Source organism: Apodemus sylvaticus, chromosome 20 (genome assembly GCF_947179515.1).
Source record: "Apodemus sylvaticus chromosome 20, mApoSyl1.1, whole genome shotgun sequence".
In the NCBI taxonomy this organism is placed as follows: domain Eukaryota; kingdom Metazoa; phylum Chordata; class Mammalia; order Rodentia; family Muridae; genus Apodemus; species Apodemus sylvaticus.
The window spans coordinates 55685933-55701255 of NC_067491.1; the positions used below are offsets into that span (position 1 = coordinate 55685933).

General features: G+C 36.0%; 1 pseudogene; it reads right to left on the reverse strand.

Moving 5' to 3' along the window:
- LOC127670578 (vomeronasal type-2 receptor 116-like) overlaps positions 1–14971 on the reverse strand; it is a 32014-nt pseudogene extending 17043 nt beyond the window's left edge.
- Between the last annotated feature and the right edge of the window lie 352 nt (positions 14972–15323).

A 15323-nucleotide genomic window follows, 5' to 3' on the forward strand; every position in this document is an offset into this window, starting at 1 on the left:
TTCATGAAATTCTTAGGCAAATGGATGGAGCTAGAGAACATCATACTAAGTGAGGTAACTCAGACTCAAAAGGTGAATCATGGTATGCACTCACTAATAAGTGGATATTAACCTAGAAAACTGGAATACCCAAAACATAATCCACACATCAAATGAGGTACAAGAAGAAAGGAGGAGTGGCCCCTGGTTCTGGAAAGACATAGCTAATTTATATTAGTGTAGTATAAATAATGTATATATTATATATAGTTGCATAGTATATAAATATTTATAGTATATTGTTAAATATATTTATAGTATATAAATATATAATATGCTATGTATTATAATATATTGTTAAATACAATTTTATTCATATATATAAATATATATATATATTTATATATATATATATAAATATATATATATATGTCCAAGGTTCATTTACTCTGCTGCTCCTGTATGATATTGATGCAGCCCATCTATTGCAGTTAGTTACCACGCTGAAACACAACCATTAGTTAAACCCAATGTTCAGAAACCTATGAAAGACATTTGTCCTTTCTTCTTCATCTATTTATTTACACAATACAAACAAAAATGATACAAACATAAATATACTGCTCTCCCATAAATGTGTCAGTAATATTGCTAATAAAGAGGTTTCAAAATTACAAAGCCATAATTTTATCATACTTTAAAAAACATTTTTGGCGATTACTTCATAGTATCAAATAACCAGCCCATGCTCTAGTTTCTCCAATCATCTCCAATGTATTTGCACAGCTGATTTGAGTCAGGGTCAGAGCCAAACCTGTACCTTGTACTTCTAATATCAGTATGGACTCAAGGATACTTATTTTAGTTACAGAAATGCCTCTTATTCTCTCCCTCCAAGTTTTCAAGCTTTGGCTGTTAAACATTTTCTTTTGTTTGTAGTTGGGTACTATTTCTTTTTTACATAACCTCACTGTTATTTTATTAAATGTGTTTTACAGGTTTTACTTTCTGCCACCATACGGCACTCCAGGTTCATCTTAAATATTGTGTGCACTGGTCTTAAAATCAGTTCTTTCCCAAGCCAAGCTGGTTGATTCCAAATACTCCGGGCATGTTCATTGTCTCTGAGGTGCCATTGCTTCAAGGTCCCCATGGCTGACAAAGCAAGGAAGTGTTTGGGACACTAGAGAGATGGTTCAGTACTTAAGAGTACTTACTAGTCTTCCAGAGGACCTGAGTTAAGTTCCTCACATCTACATGGTGGCTCACAACCCTATGTAACTCCAACTCCAGAGAACTTAACACCAGTGATCTCTACAGGAGCAGGTACTCACATATATACACACAGAAAGAAAAAAAAGAAAGAAAGAGACAGACAGACAGACAGACAGACAGACAGACAGACAGAGAAACAAAGAAACAAAGTGAAAGAAACATACATTTAAAAACAGAAATAAAATATATTGGTTTATACTCTGATAATGTAATTACCAATAAATATCAAGAGTTACATTGTTGGAAAAATAAAATAAATAAAATTACACAATATTCTTGATTGATTTATAAAGATATACGCACAGAATCACAAAATTTCACAGTCTATAACTAGTTATAAATTTAAATAGGCTAAACATTTTATTATATTTTAATTTTTTATACATATTTTTGCAGTCTGAGGTAAGTTGGAATTAAGTGTCCATGGAAGCCAGAGGCACTGGATCTCCAATATGTAGACTTACAGCAGTTTGTGAACAATCAAAATCAAACATGGGTGCTTGACTCTGAAACAAGACATGAAGTTGTTCTCTACCTCTAGCCCATGACCCAATTCCAAATTTTTTTTAAATAAACATGCAAAAAAGAATAAAAATTACAGTGTACACACCGGTGTTTCTCCCATGGCCCACTTCAAGTCTTCAGATATGTGCAGTTGTTGACTCTTTGGGAAATGGGGGAAGTAACCTCCTATTTTCACCTTTAGTCCAAAGCCTTGAGGGAAATTCCAAATGTTGAAAATCTCATATTCTGCACACAGGTTTTCTCTGAGATTCATGTTCACCAATTCTCCGACGGGATTAGTAAATACCCTCTTCTTCAGCAATGAAGCAATCTAAATGAGATACATCATTAGATGATTACATATGCCAACCCACTAAGGCAAAATGACATAGTGAATGTCCAATAATTCATAATAAATTACAGAAATGCAACAGTATTGAAGGTGTGCTACCTAGTGAAATACAAGATATCTCATGGGTAAAAACATATTTATACTTCATTTGTATTTCATGACAGAAATTGACAGAACAAATGCTTACCAACTATTGAGTAACATAATGACAGAGATGTGAACATTTATTACTTATATGAAAACAGTCAAATAGAAGCCATCAAAGCGAAAAAGAGGGGGAGTTCTGGACATTGTTGAGAGGAAGACAGGTGCTTTTAAAATCATGTAAATACAGGACACATATAAAAAATTTAATAAAATGAAAGTCTGTATAATTGTTTGTATAATTAATTGACATTTCATGAAATAATTATGCATGACATTGACTAAGGTGAGTTCTATTTTTAAGAAAAAATCTACTTGTCACTGAAAGATTTTATGATAAAAAATCCAGTTATTATTTAAAATATTAAATTAATTCGGCAAAAAAATGAGAAATATTCTAACAAAAAATATTCTTCCTATAAAAATGTTGTCATACATTGAATGTTAATGTTGTCCAGTTTATATAGCCACAAAAAATTATGTTAGGGAGTTTTAAGTTATAGAAATCCCAGTAATGAGAGTAGTCTCTGACAAATTTATAGCATCATATGAGCCATTTAAAAATAACAAAGTATGATAGAAAGTAAGATACTTTACCTTCTGACAATCATAGAATACTCCTATGGGTTCTTCTGTTTCCTGAGACTCTACTTGTTGAAGAATGGCTTCATGGTAAGTGTGGGCCACAGCATACACAGCATTGTATAAATTGTAACCTTCTTCACTCAGGACCATATCAAAATTATGCTGGGATAACCATTCCAATGAAGTGTTGAAAGAATAATGATTCATTGAACTATAGTTGGTATTGGAACCTGAACAATTAAAATAATTCCACTTCTGTCTCATTTGAGAAATATCTACTGGATATTTAGAAGTGTTCATTGTTTCCATAAAGCTTCTAAATTTAGAAATCTCAACATGATGCTGTGCAAAAGTGAGAGTCCCATGGAAGGCATCAAGGGTGAAATCTCTTTTACGTGTGATGACATCCCATTGTGAGGTGGTGACCCAGATTCTCTGTACATCTAAATATACCCATCTTCTGAAGCTGGCTTCTAGGGTAGAGTTCATTTCACCATAAATGATAACAACCTTTGCTGAAGATGTTATGATTCGAGTATCATATATTTCAGCCCTTGTCATGTATGTCTGCATGCTATCAGGGATCATATTCACAAAGGCTAAACAGACTCCATTTCTATGCATCTCTTTTCTTAAATCCAAGAGAAACTGAGTTCCCTGGTCATTATCCAAAATGAGCAACCCTATCCAGTTCCATGTAAAATAAACCATTAAAGAGACCATGGCATGAGGTAAACATGTATCCTTGTGTGCTATCTGGTAGACATGGGGAAATCGGACATTGTCACTCAGGATAGGATGAAACGGTCCAAAGAAAATCTGAAGGATGAAGAACAGAGGAACCAATGTGAGTAATATGATTGGCTGGAAGTCCATTCTCAGCTATGAGTTATGTTACTTACCTTCCAGAACTCCTCCAAAGGACGATAAGTTTACCCTGTAAATGTTCTGTATTATTCCTATTGGATTCTATAATATTTATCTGAATATAATATTTATCTGAATGTTCAATAAAACTTTTGCTTATTTTTCCAGTTCATTCATTCTCATGATATAAACTTTACTGTCCTGTCAATATCTGATTCCTTAGTACTTTAGAATATAAAGACAAGTACATCCAGACCCATGCTGCCCATTCGTTCTCTGTGGGAACCTGGGATTGGCACAGACAAACTGTTAACTCTTCTTTTCCCAGAGAGCCTCACCTTTGGAGAACTGGAAAAGAGTTCCAATTTTAAAGATGTAGTCCATGATGGTCCTGTAAGTCCTATGTCACATCCAGGCAAGTTACACACATAATTTGAAATTTTTTTATTTTTTTGTGGTAAATTTATTTCATCAATTATTTCCAATGTATCAAAACACATGTCAACAGGGAAGGTAAATATCAAAGACATGTTGGGTAAAAGGTAGGGGTTCCTGTTAATCTCATCAGTAGCAAAAAGCAGTATAAGAATAAACTCATATTTCCATGTTGGTATTCTAAAAAAAAAAAAAAGCACAGTAGCATTATGGAAGATGTTGCAGACATGAAATATTCAAATCAATTGAAGTAATATTTACACTATATCCCCTAAATATTTCTTCTTAAATTCTATCAGCCATAATATAAAGGCATAGAAGAAGAGATCTTTAAAGCTGAAATTATTTTCAGAATTCATCAAAATAGATGACTCTTATATGAGATATTTTGAGTTAATGAAAATTCATAAACTGCTTGTTTGATCTCTGAATTCCATCCATGAACTAGAACACAACATAAGACATCCAGTTTGCTATATATTATTCTTTCAATTCTCATTCTAGAGAAAAATAAAAAAATGTGACTTGAATCACAACTGTCTTTTCTTCAGAGATTAGTTTGATCATATATTCAAACAGCATGGATTCAAAACTCCATTCATATGAAAAGACTATTTGTAATTAGTTATGAGAATTTTGTAGTCAACAACATTTATTGGCCATATTAGCTGAAGTTCTGGCTGGGTACATATATATTTCAGAGTGGTTTCAAAAGAGGGTTTATTAGCACTATACATTACTAGTGCATTTGGTCCTTTTAATTTTCTCCTGTCTGCAACTGAGATCTTCAGGGAATCTCCATTTATCAAATCTGATCTTTGTTACTTTGGAAAAATTCCAAAGCCTTTTTCTTCTTTCCTGTTAACAAAAACATAGAGCCTCTCTTCCAAACAGCATATCCTTAATTCAGCAATATGATGTCACAAAAAGTATGGATCGATTAAATCCAACAGCCCCCCCCCCAGGCCATTTTTTAAGTCCTGAGCTATTTTATCGTGTTTAAAAGCGAGTACACCATACTATTATAATCATTTCACTTATGAGTACCTTCATTTTGATAATATAAAACAATTAATATTATTTTTTGAGACAGGGTTCCTTTGCATAGGCCAGACTGACTTGAATTTGTTCTGTAGGTTAGGCAAGCCTCGAACTCTCAAGGAACCTACCTGTCCCTGCCTTTGTCTCCCAAGTATTCAGATCGAAGGCCTGGATTTATTTCCTTATTTATTTATTTATTTATTTATTTATTTATTTATTTATTTATTTATTTATTCATTTATTATCTATGTATGCTTTAAAATATTTATATCAATTTCCATTTCTTTCATCTTTTGGAAATTAAAATCTATGTAAATAAATATCCTACATCCTCTGTTCCCTTTCTATAAATTAATTTAATATTTTTCTCTTTATTTGACTTCATTCAAATTGTCTTTCATTTGTTGAGGGTTTTTGACTTGAACCATGTGCCATTTGCTAGACTGAGCTGTCACTAGTTTCCACATGGGAGTCCACGTTCAAGGAAACCAGCTGCTTAAGGTAGCATTGACACCTTAATTCATGTTATTCTCTATAATTCTTTTGACTGCAGGGTGTATGAAGCCCCACTCTCTGCTCTCTGTGCAGAAGGACTTTGCCTGCTTCACTGCACAGCTAGGGCTTTCCACATTTGCAAGATTAGGCTGCATCTCTACAGCAACACACAGCAGCACCCTAGAAGAGCCCAGGCTGGCTTTTGAGTCTGACAATTTGAAGCTTAAGAGTTCTGACATTTGCCAATCGGTTTGGGGTTGGAGACATAGCTGTATTTTAGTCTACTCTTCAACGCCAGTAATCACTTCCTGGAATCATGTGTACGAAACCAGCATACATAATATTCCCGGACTCTCCCTTACCACCTCACAAGATTTAGGAAAAACCCAACCTTTCAAATGAACTATTTCTCCCCATCTTTCTAGTCTTACAGAGACAGCACACATTTTAATTGGAGTATCTGAAAACAATTTTGTTAAATGTGAGTTCTTAATAGCTTCTCGGCCTTTTGGCTAAGATCAAGTGTAAATGTGAATTCTTGCCCCCACAATGTTTTGGGAATTTGCTGTAGTTCATATTTAATATCAAGCTGGGGGGTGGGTTCTATGCAGCCTTTGAACATTCAGTTCCCAGATGAAAGACACACACCTTTAGTTTTACAATAACTGTTTATACCACTAGAGCTGGGAGGATATCTATGCTCTAAACTGTTAGAATTTACTTTCCCATCAATAATCATGTTCGATCTGGGCATATCTTAGATCCAAATGACTGGCACTCATGGTCAATTTCAGTCCTATGCCATGTAACATTGTCCTCTCAACACCTTCTCGCTATTCTTTTCATGATCTCTCTTTATGCCCCCAAACCCAGGCACTCAAATCTGGCCTATCTCTCTTCTGCTATAAGTATCCTTATTCACCAGTCAGGTCTAAATTAGGAGGCAGGGTTACCTAGAATCCCTTGGGTCTACTTTAGAATTATCTCATTCCTGTAGGACAACCAGGCCTTGGGAGCTAGTATTTAGCATCACAAGACACTATTAGAAGACCAAATCTGAACAGAACTCCATGACAAATCAAGCCTCAGCAGATACCAGAAGATCAAAAAAAAAAAAACCTTGCATCTTATCAGAACACCATGAATTAAAGGTGGACAGAAACAGCAGAAAGCACACAAACTCATGGAAATTAAATAACTTTATACTCATTGAAAAATTTATCAAGGAAAAATTAAATGAAAGAGTTTCAAAAATTCAATGAAAATTAAGGCACAAATACCCAAACTTATGGGAAAAATGAAAGCACTGCTAAGAGAAAAGGTCACTAAATGCCTTCACAAAGAAATTAGACAGCTCTCATACTAGCAATTTAATAGAACACCTGAAATCTCTAGAAAAAAGAAGTGAACACACCATGAAAGAGTAGACAGGGGTTTTCATCAGTCCCTGAGCTGACCCTCTGACACAGGGCCATACCCAAATAGCCCCTGGAGAGAAGGAGTGCAGACAAGCCTGTGAACTGAGGAAAAACTACCACTGCTACTCAGAGGGACCCGCCAAGAACCGTCAGGACACAGGAACCTAGGAGCAGCCTGGGACAGGAGACTTCCAGTTTCTGTTTACACCCAGAGCTGATCCTGTGTCACAGCACTAAACACACAAATACAATCATGGAACACCTGGCCTCCCAGGAGAACTGACACACCAATGAGCACAGGTAAGACCACCACTTCTCTTCAAATTCCTGGCCCAAGAGGCATCCTCCCAGAGCCATCAGTACACAGGTACCAAGAAACAGCTGAGGACAGGATCCTTCTGGTTTCTCTCTGAACCCCAGAGCTGACTCTGTACCACAGCACTTCATACTCAAATTCCTCTCAGAGATATCTGGTCTCCAAGGAGCACTGACACAGAGGCATGCAAGAGGGACAAGCCACAGTCAGAGACAAGAAGAACAGCTAACACCAGAGATAACCAGATGGAGAGAGGGAAGGAGAAGTACCTACAGAATAGAAACCAAGGCTACTCAGCATCATCAGAACCAAGTTCTCACACCACAGTGATCCCTGGATACCCCAACACACCAGAAAAGCAAAACTCTGATTTAAAATCACATCTGATATAGGGGAATACTAGGACAGGGATGCAGAAGTGGGTGGGTTGGTGAGCCTTGGGAGGATGGATTGGATAGAGGTCTTTCAGTGGGGAAACAAGGAAAGGAATTTTTATTTAAAATGTAAATAAATAAAATAGCCAATGAAAAATAAATAAATAAAATCACATCTCATGATGCTGATAGAGGACTTTAAGAAGGACATAAATTATACCCTTAAAGAAATACATGAGAACACGGGTCACAGAAAGAGAAGCTCTTAAAGAGGAATCACAAAAATCCCTTAAAGAATTGAAGGAAAACAAAATGTACCAGGTAAAGGAATTGAACAAAACTATCCACAATCTAAAATTGGAAATAGAAACAATAAAGAAATACAAGCATCACCAACAGAATACAAGAGACAGAAGAGAGAATCTCAGGCACAGAAGATACCATAGAAAACATGGGCAAAGCAGTCAAAGAAAATGCAAAATGCCAAAAGCTCCTAACCCAAAACATCCAGGAGATCCAGGACACAATGAAAAGATCAAACCTAAGGTTAATAGGTATAGAAGAGAATAGCCATTCCCAACTTGAAGGGCCAGTAAATATCTTCAACAAAATTATAGAAGAAAACTTCCCTAACCTAAAGAAAGAGATGCACATGAACATAAAAGAAGCCTATAGAATTCCAAATGGATTGTACTAGGAAAGAACGTCCTCCCATAACATAATATTAAAAGTACCATATGCACAAAAAGCAGAAAGAATATTAAAATCAATAAGGGGAAATATCAAGTAATATATAAAGGCAGTCCTATCAGAATTACACCTGACTTCTGACCAGAGACTATGAAAGCTAGAAGATGCTGGGCAGATTGCATACAGACTTCAGAGAACACAAATGCATACGAAATCTACTATACCTGCAAAACTCTCAATTACCATAGATGATAAAGCCTAGATATTCCATGATAAAATCAAATTTACACAATATCTTTTCCACAAATCCAGCCCTACCAAGGATAATAGATGAAAAACACAAATACAAGGAGAGAAACTACACCCTAGAAAAAGTAAGAAAGTAAGATTCTTTCAACAAACCCAAAAGGAGATAGTAACACAAACTTAAAAATAACATCAAAAATAACAGGAAGCAACAATCACTGTTCCTTATTATCTCTTAACATCAATGGACTCACTTCCCCAATAAAAAGGCATAGACTAACAGACTGGATACTTAAACAGGACCCAGCATTTTGCTGCTTTCAGAAAATGCACCTCAGTGTCAAACACAATCACTAGCTCAGAGTAGAGGGCTAAAAAACAATGTTCCAGGCAAATGGTCCCACGAAACAAGCTGGAGAAGCCATTCTAATATCAGATAAAATTTAATTTCAACCAAAAGTCATCAAAAAAAGATAAGGAAGGACACTTCATATCTATCAAAGGAAAAATCTACCCATTCATCAAGGGAAAATTCTGACCATCTATGCTCCAAATATAAGGGCACCCACATTCATAAAAGAAACTTTACTAAAGTTCAAAGCACACATTTTACCTCAAACAATAATAGTGGGAGATTTCCACACCCTACTTTCATCAAAGGACAGATCATGGAAACAAACACTAAACAGAGACACAGTGAAACTAACAGAAATTATGAACCAATTGGATTTAACAAATATCTATACATTTCATCCTAAATAATAGAATATACCTTCTTTCAGTACCTTTTGGTACCTTCTACAAAATGAACTAAATAATTGGTCACAAAACAGACCTCAACATATATAAGAAGATTGAAATAATCCCATTCAAACTATCAAATCACCACTAACTAAGGCTGGTTGTTAATAGTAACAAAAACAACAGAAAGCCCATATACACATGGAAGCTGAACAATACTCTACTCAATGATAACTTAGTCAAGAGAGAAATAAAAAAGAAATTAAAGGCTTTTTTATAATTTAATCAAAATGAAGGTAAAACATACAAACTTATAGGACAGAATGAAAGCAGTGCTAGGAAGAAAACTCATAGTTCTGAGTGCCTCCAAAAAGAAACTGGAGAGAGCATACACTAGCAACTTTACAGCACATCTGAAAGCCCGAGAAGAAATAGAAGCAAATGCACCCCAGAGGAGATGTCAGGAGATAATCAACCAAGTAGAAACAAAAAACAACTATACAAAGAATCAACAAAACCAGGAGCTGGGTCTGAGAGCAAATCAACAAGATAGATAAACCTCTAGCCAGACTAACCAGAGGGCACAGAGACAATATCCAAATAAATAAAATCAGAAAGCAAAAGAGAGATATAAAAAACAGACACTGAGGAAATCCAAAAAAAAAAAATCATCAGATCCTACTTCAAAAGCCTATACTCAACACAACGGGCAAATCAGGATGAAAGGGGTAATTTTCTAGACAGATACCAAATACCAAAGTTAAATCAGGAACAGAGAAACCATCTAAACAGTCCCATAACCCCTAAATAAACAAAAGTAGTAATTAAAAGTCTCCTAACCAAAAAAGCCCAGCACCAGTTGGGTATAGTTCAGAACTGATCACACACTTGGTACTCACTGATAAGTAGATATTAGCCCCAAAACTCCAAATACCCAGATACAACTTACAGACCACATGAAGCTCAAGTAGAGAGAAGACCAAAGTGTAGGTACTTTGGTCCTTCTTAGAAAGGGGAACAAAATACTCACAGGAGCCAATATGGGGACAAAGTACAGAGCAGATACTGAAGGAAAGGCCATCCAGAGACTGCCCCACCTGGGGTTTCATCCCAGACACAGTCCCAAACACTGACACTATTGTGGATGCTAGAAAGGCTTTCTGAAAGGAGCCTGACACAGATGCCCCTGAGAGGCCCTGCCAGAGCTGTACAAATGCAGACTTGGATGCTCACAACCAACCATTTCCCTGAGGGTGGGGTCCCCAGGGGAGGAGTTAGAGAAAGGACTGTAGGAACCTCATAGGAAGAACAATAGCGTCAACCAACCGGACCCCCCAGAGCTCCCAGGGACTAAGCCACACATGGCTCTGGCTGCATATGTATCAGTGTATGGCCTTGCAGGCATCAATGGGAGGAGAGGTCCTTGGTCCAATGAAGGATCAATAGATGCTCCAGTGTAGGTGAATAGAGGGCAGGGAGGCAGGAGTGGATGGGTGGGTGGGTAGATGAAAACCCTTACAGAAGCAGGGGAAGAGGGAATGGGATAGGGGGTTTCTGGGAGGGGAAACAGGGGTAAGGGGATAACAGTTGAAATGTCAATAAATTTAAAATTAAATTTGATAAAATGGTAGGCAGCAGGAAGTAATCAAAGGACATAAATCAATCAAATAGGAACAAAGAGAACAATACAAAGAATCAACAAAAGGAAGAGTGGGTCCATTGAGAAAATTAAAACAATAGATAAGCCCTTAGCAAAACTAACTCAAAGGCACAGAGACAGTATCCAAATTAAGAAAATTAAAATGAAAAAGGAGAGATAACCACAGAAAGTGTGGAAATTAAAAAACTCATTAGGTCTTACTTCTGAAGCTTGGACTCCACCAAATTGGAAAATCTAAATGAAAGGGGTGATTTGCTACACAGAAACCACTTAACAAAGTTAAATCAAGATCAGGTAAACTATATAAACTGTCCTATAACACCTAAGGAAACAGAATGAGTAATAAAGTCTCCCATCCAAGAAAAGCCCAGGAACAGATAGTTTTAGCCCACAATTCTACCAAACGTTCAAAGAAGTGCTAATGCAAATATTCCTCAAATGATTCCACAAAATAGAAACAGAGATAAAATTTTCAAATTCATTCTATGAGGCCAGGGTCACACTGATACCTTAACAAACAAGCACAAAAAAAGAATCAACAAAGAGAAAATTTCAGACTAATCTCACTTATCAATATTGATGCAAAATTACTCGATAAAATATTTGCAAACAAAATACAAGAACACATACATAACATCATCTACCATGATCAAATAGGCTTCATTTCAGTGATGTGGGGTGGATCAATATATGCAAATCCATCACTGTAACTCACTATAAAACAAATTGAAATAAAATGGACTTCAAAGCAGCAGAAACAGCAGAAAGTTCACATACATATGGGTGATGAACAACGCTGTACTGGATGATCACTTGGTCAAGGAAGAAATAAAGAAACTTAAGACATTTTAGAATTTAAGGAAAATAAAGACACAACATACCCAAACCTAGGGGATACAATGAAATCAGGGATAATAGGAAAACTCATAGTTTTGAATGACCCAAAAAGAAATTGGAGAAAGCATACACTAACAGCTTGGTAGCACAAGAGGCCAATGGACAAAAAAGGAGTAGATGGCAGAAAAAAAAAAAAAAGAAAACTCCAGGCTGAATTCAATCAAATAGAAACAAAAAGAACTATGCAAAGAATCAACTAAACCAGGATCTGGTTCTTTGAGAAAATCAACAAGATAGATAAACCCCTTAGCCAGACTAGACAAGCTGCCATCTTTCCCTATTCATTTAATATAGTATAGAACTTCAAGTTCTATCTAGAGCAATTAGACAACAAAAGGGGGACAAAGGGATAGAAATTTAAAAGTAAGAAGTCAAAATATCACTATTCTCAGATGATATGATAGTCTACTGAAGTGTCCTAAAAAAAAATTGCACGAGAGAACTCTGAAAGCTGATAAATAACTGAACCAAAGTAGCTGAATATAAAATTAACTCAAACAAATCAGAAGTCTTCCTATACTCAAAGGGTAAATGGGCTGAGAAAAAAATTAGAGAAAAAACACCCTTCACAATAGCCACAAACAATACAAAGTATCTTGGTGTGACTCTTACCAAACAAGTGAAAGAAAGGTCTGTACAACAATAACTTCACGTCTCCGAAGAAAGAAATGACAGAAACCTCAGAAGACGGAAAGAAGATGGGTTATTAGGAATAATACAGCAAAAAATGGCTATCTTGTCAAAGTTAATAGAAAGATTCAATGAAATTCCCATCAAAATTCCAACCCAATTCATAGAGTTAGAAAGAGTAATTCTTAAATTCACTTGGAATAACAAAAGAAACCAGGATAGTGAAAACTAAATTCAACAATTAAAAAGCTTCTGGGGGAATCACTATCCCTGATGTCAAGCTGAAATACAGAGAGATAGTGATTAAAAACTGCATAGTATTTATTTTATATAGTTTATTTTGGCTAATATCCAAAATAAACAAAGAACTCAAGAAGTTAGATTCTAGAGAACCATGTAAGCCAATTTTTAAAAATGGGGTACAGAGCTAAACAAATAATTCACAGCTAAAGAATCCCAAATGGCTGAGAAGCACCTAAAGAAATGTCCAACATCTTTAGTCATCTTGGTAATGCAAATCCAAACAACCTTGAGATTGTACAGTGACTACCAGGTAGATCAAGAAAATAGAATTGAAGACCCAGAAATGAACCCACACACCTATGGTCACTTGTTCTTTGACAAAGGTGCTAAAACCATCCAGTGGGGGAAAAAAGACAGCATTTTCAAGAAATGATGTTAGTTCAACTGGCGATCAAAATGTAGAAGAATGCAAACTGATTCATTCTTATCTCCCTGTACAAAGCTCAAGTCCAAGTGGATCAAGGACTTCCACATAAAAACAGATACACCAAATTTAATCAAAAAGAAAGGGAGGAAGAGCCTCCAGCACATGGGACAGGGGAAAAGTTCCTGAACAGAACACCAATCAACAATCTGATCAACAATCAACAAATAGGACCTCATAAATATGTAATGATTCAGTAAGGCAAAGGACACTGTCAATAGGACAAAATGGCAAGCCACAGATTGGAAAAAGATCTCTACCAATCCTACTTCTGATAGAGGGCTAATATCCAAAATAAACAAAGAACTCAAGAAGTTAGATTCCAGAGAACCATGTAACCCAATTTTTAAAAATGGGGTACAAAGCTAAACAGAGAATTCACAGCTAAAGAATCCCAAATGGCTGAGAAGCACCTAAAGAAATGTTCAACATCTTTAGTCATCTGGGTAATGCAAATCCAAACAACCTTGAGATTCCACCCTATACCAGTCAGAATGGCTAAGTTCAAAAACTCAGGTGACAGCAGATGCTGGCAAGGATGTGGAGAAACAGGAATACTCTCCATTGCTAGTGGGACTACAAGCTAGTAAAATCAGTCTGAAAATCAGTCTGGCAGTTCCTGAGAAAATTGGAAATTTTTATTCTGAAGACCCAAATATACATCAATGCAATCCACCATATAAACAAACTAAAAAAACCATAATCAGCTCATGCTAAAAATTATTTTATAAAATTTAACACATTTTCTCATAAATGTTTTAGAGCAATTATGGAAATAAGGGACATATGTAAAAAGTAATAAAGCCAAATTAGACTAAGCCTATAGCCAACATCATGATAAAAGGAATCACAAAGCAATTCCAGTAAAATCAGGAACAAGACAATGCTTCTCACTTCTATCATATTTATGCATCATACTTCTTGAAGTTTTAACTAGAGAAATAAGACAATAAATCAAGGAGAAAAATGATGGAAAGAATGAAGTCAAAGTATCTCTATTTGCAGATGATATGATAGTGCATCTCAGTGACTCAAAAAATACAATTAGGGAATCCTTTCCAGAAACGTGAAGATACTGTGATGCAGCCACTTTATACTAATCTCTTGCTAGTGGTGTGGATTCTGTTTTCATGTCAGATGATCAGACACTGTGCAATGACAACACTCAACATAAGGAGATTCATGAGGAGGCAGGCTCTCTTACCTTATATCTCAGTGAACTGGCGTCTAATATAACAAATACACACTACAATGAAATGCATTTGAAAATATTAAAATAATGATTTTAAAGAGAGAAAATTTTCTGTAGTTTATAATTTCAGAGGAAAGAACATAACAGTTTTCTTATTCATGACATTTAGGCAGGAAGTGGAGAAGGTAATGATTTACCTAAAATCAATGAGAGTGTTATAAAAATCTTCCTCTACAAATTCCCGAGACAGGAAAAGAAAAAAGTAACAGTCAGTTCTCATATCTCCATCATCATCTGCATTGTACTTTATTCTCCAAAAGCAACTGATGTCTGTCAAACCGCACAAGATGTGAGAAATCTTCAGAAGCAATAAGGACACAATGAGAGCACACTGCTCCCTCATGTCTTCCAGTATCTAAGACTGAGCAGAGGTGAAAACAGTTCCTCATGCAGACAAACATAACACACACACACACACCTATGTGCCTCTTTTATGACAGTGAATGACTCGGTGGAGGAGGGCACAATTAAACTCCCTATTTCCCTCATGCAAAGGTTGTGTCATACTCCCTAGATACATCTGAACTATTCTGGCCTCGGGATCTGGATATGAGGTCTGCAGTATTTTTCAAGACTAGTAAGAAAACATGTTATGAAGGCCATGTACTCCAGCCCTGGGTGCCATAATTTCTTCCATGTCCATGACATGAATGCCCCAAGGACAATATTCTCTTGAGCAACATTGGTCCCCAACC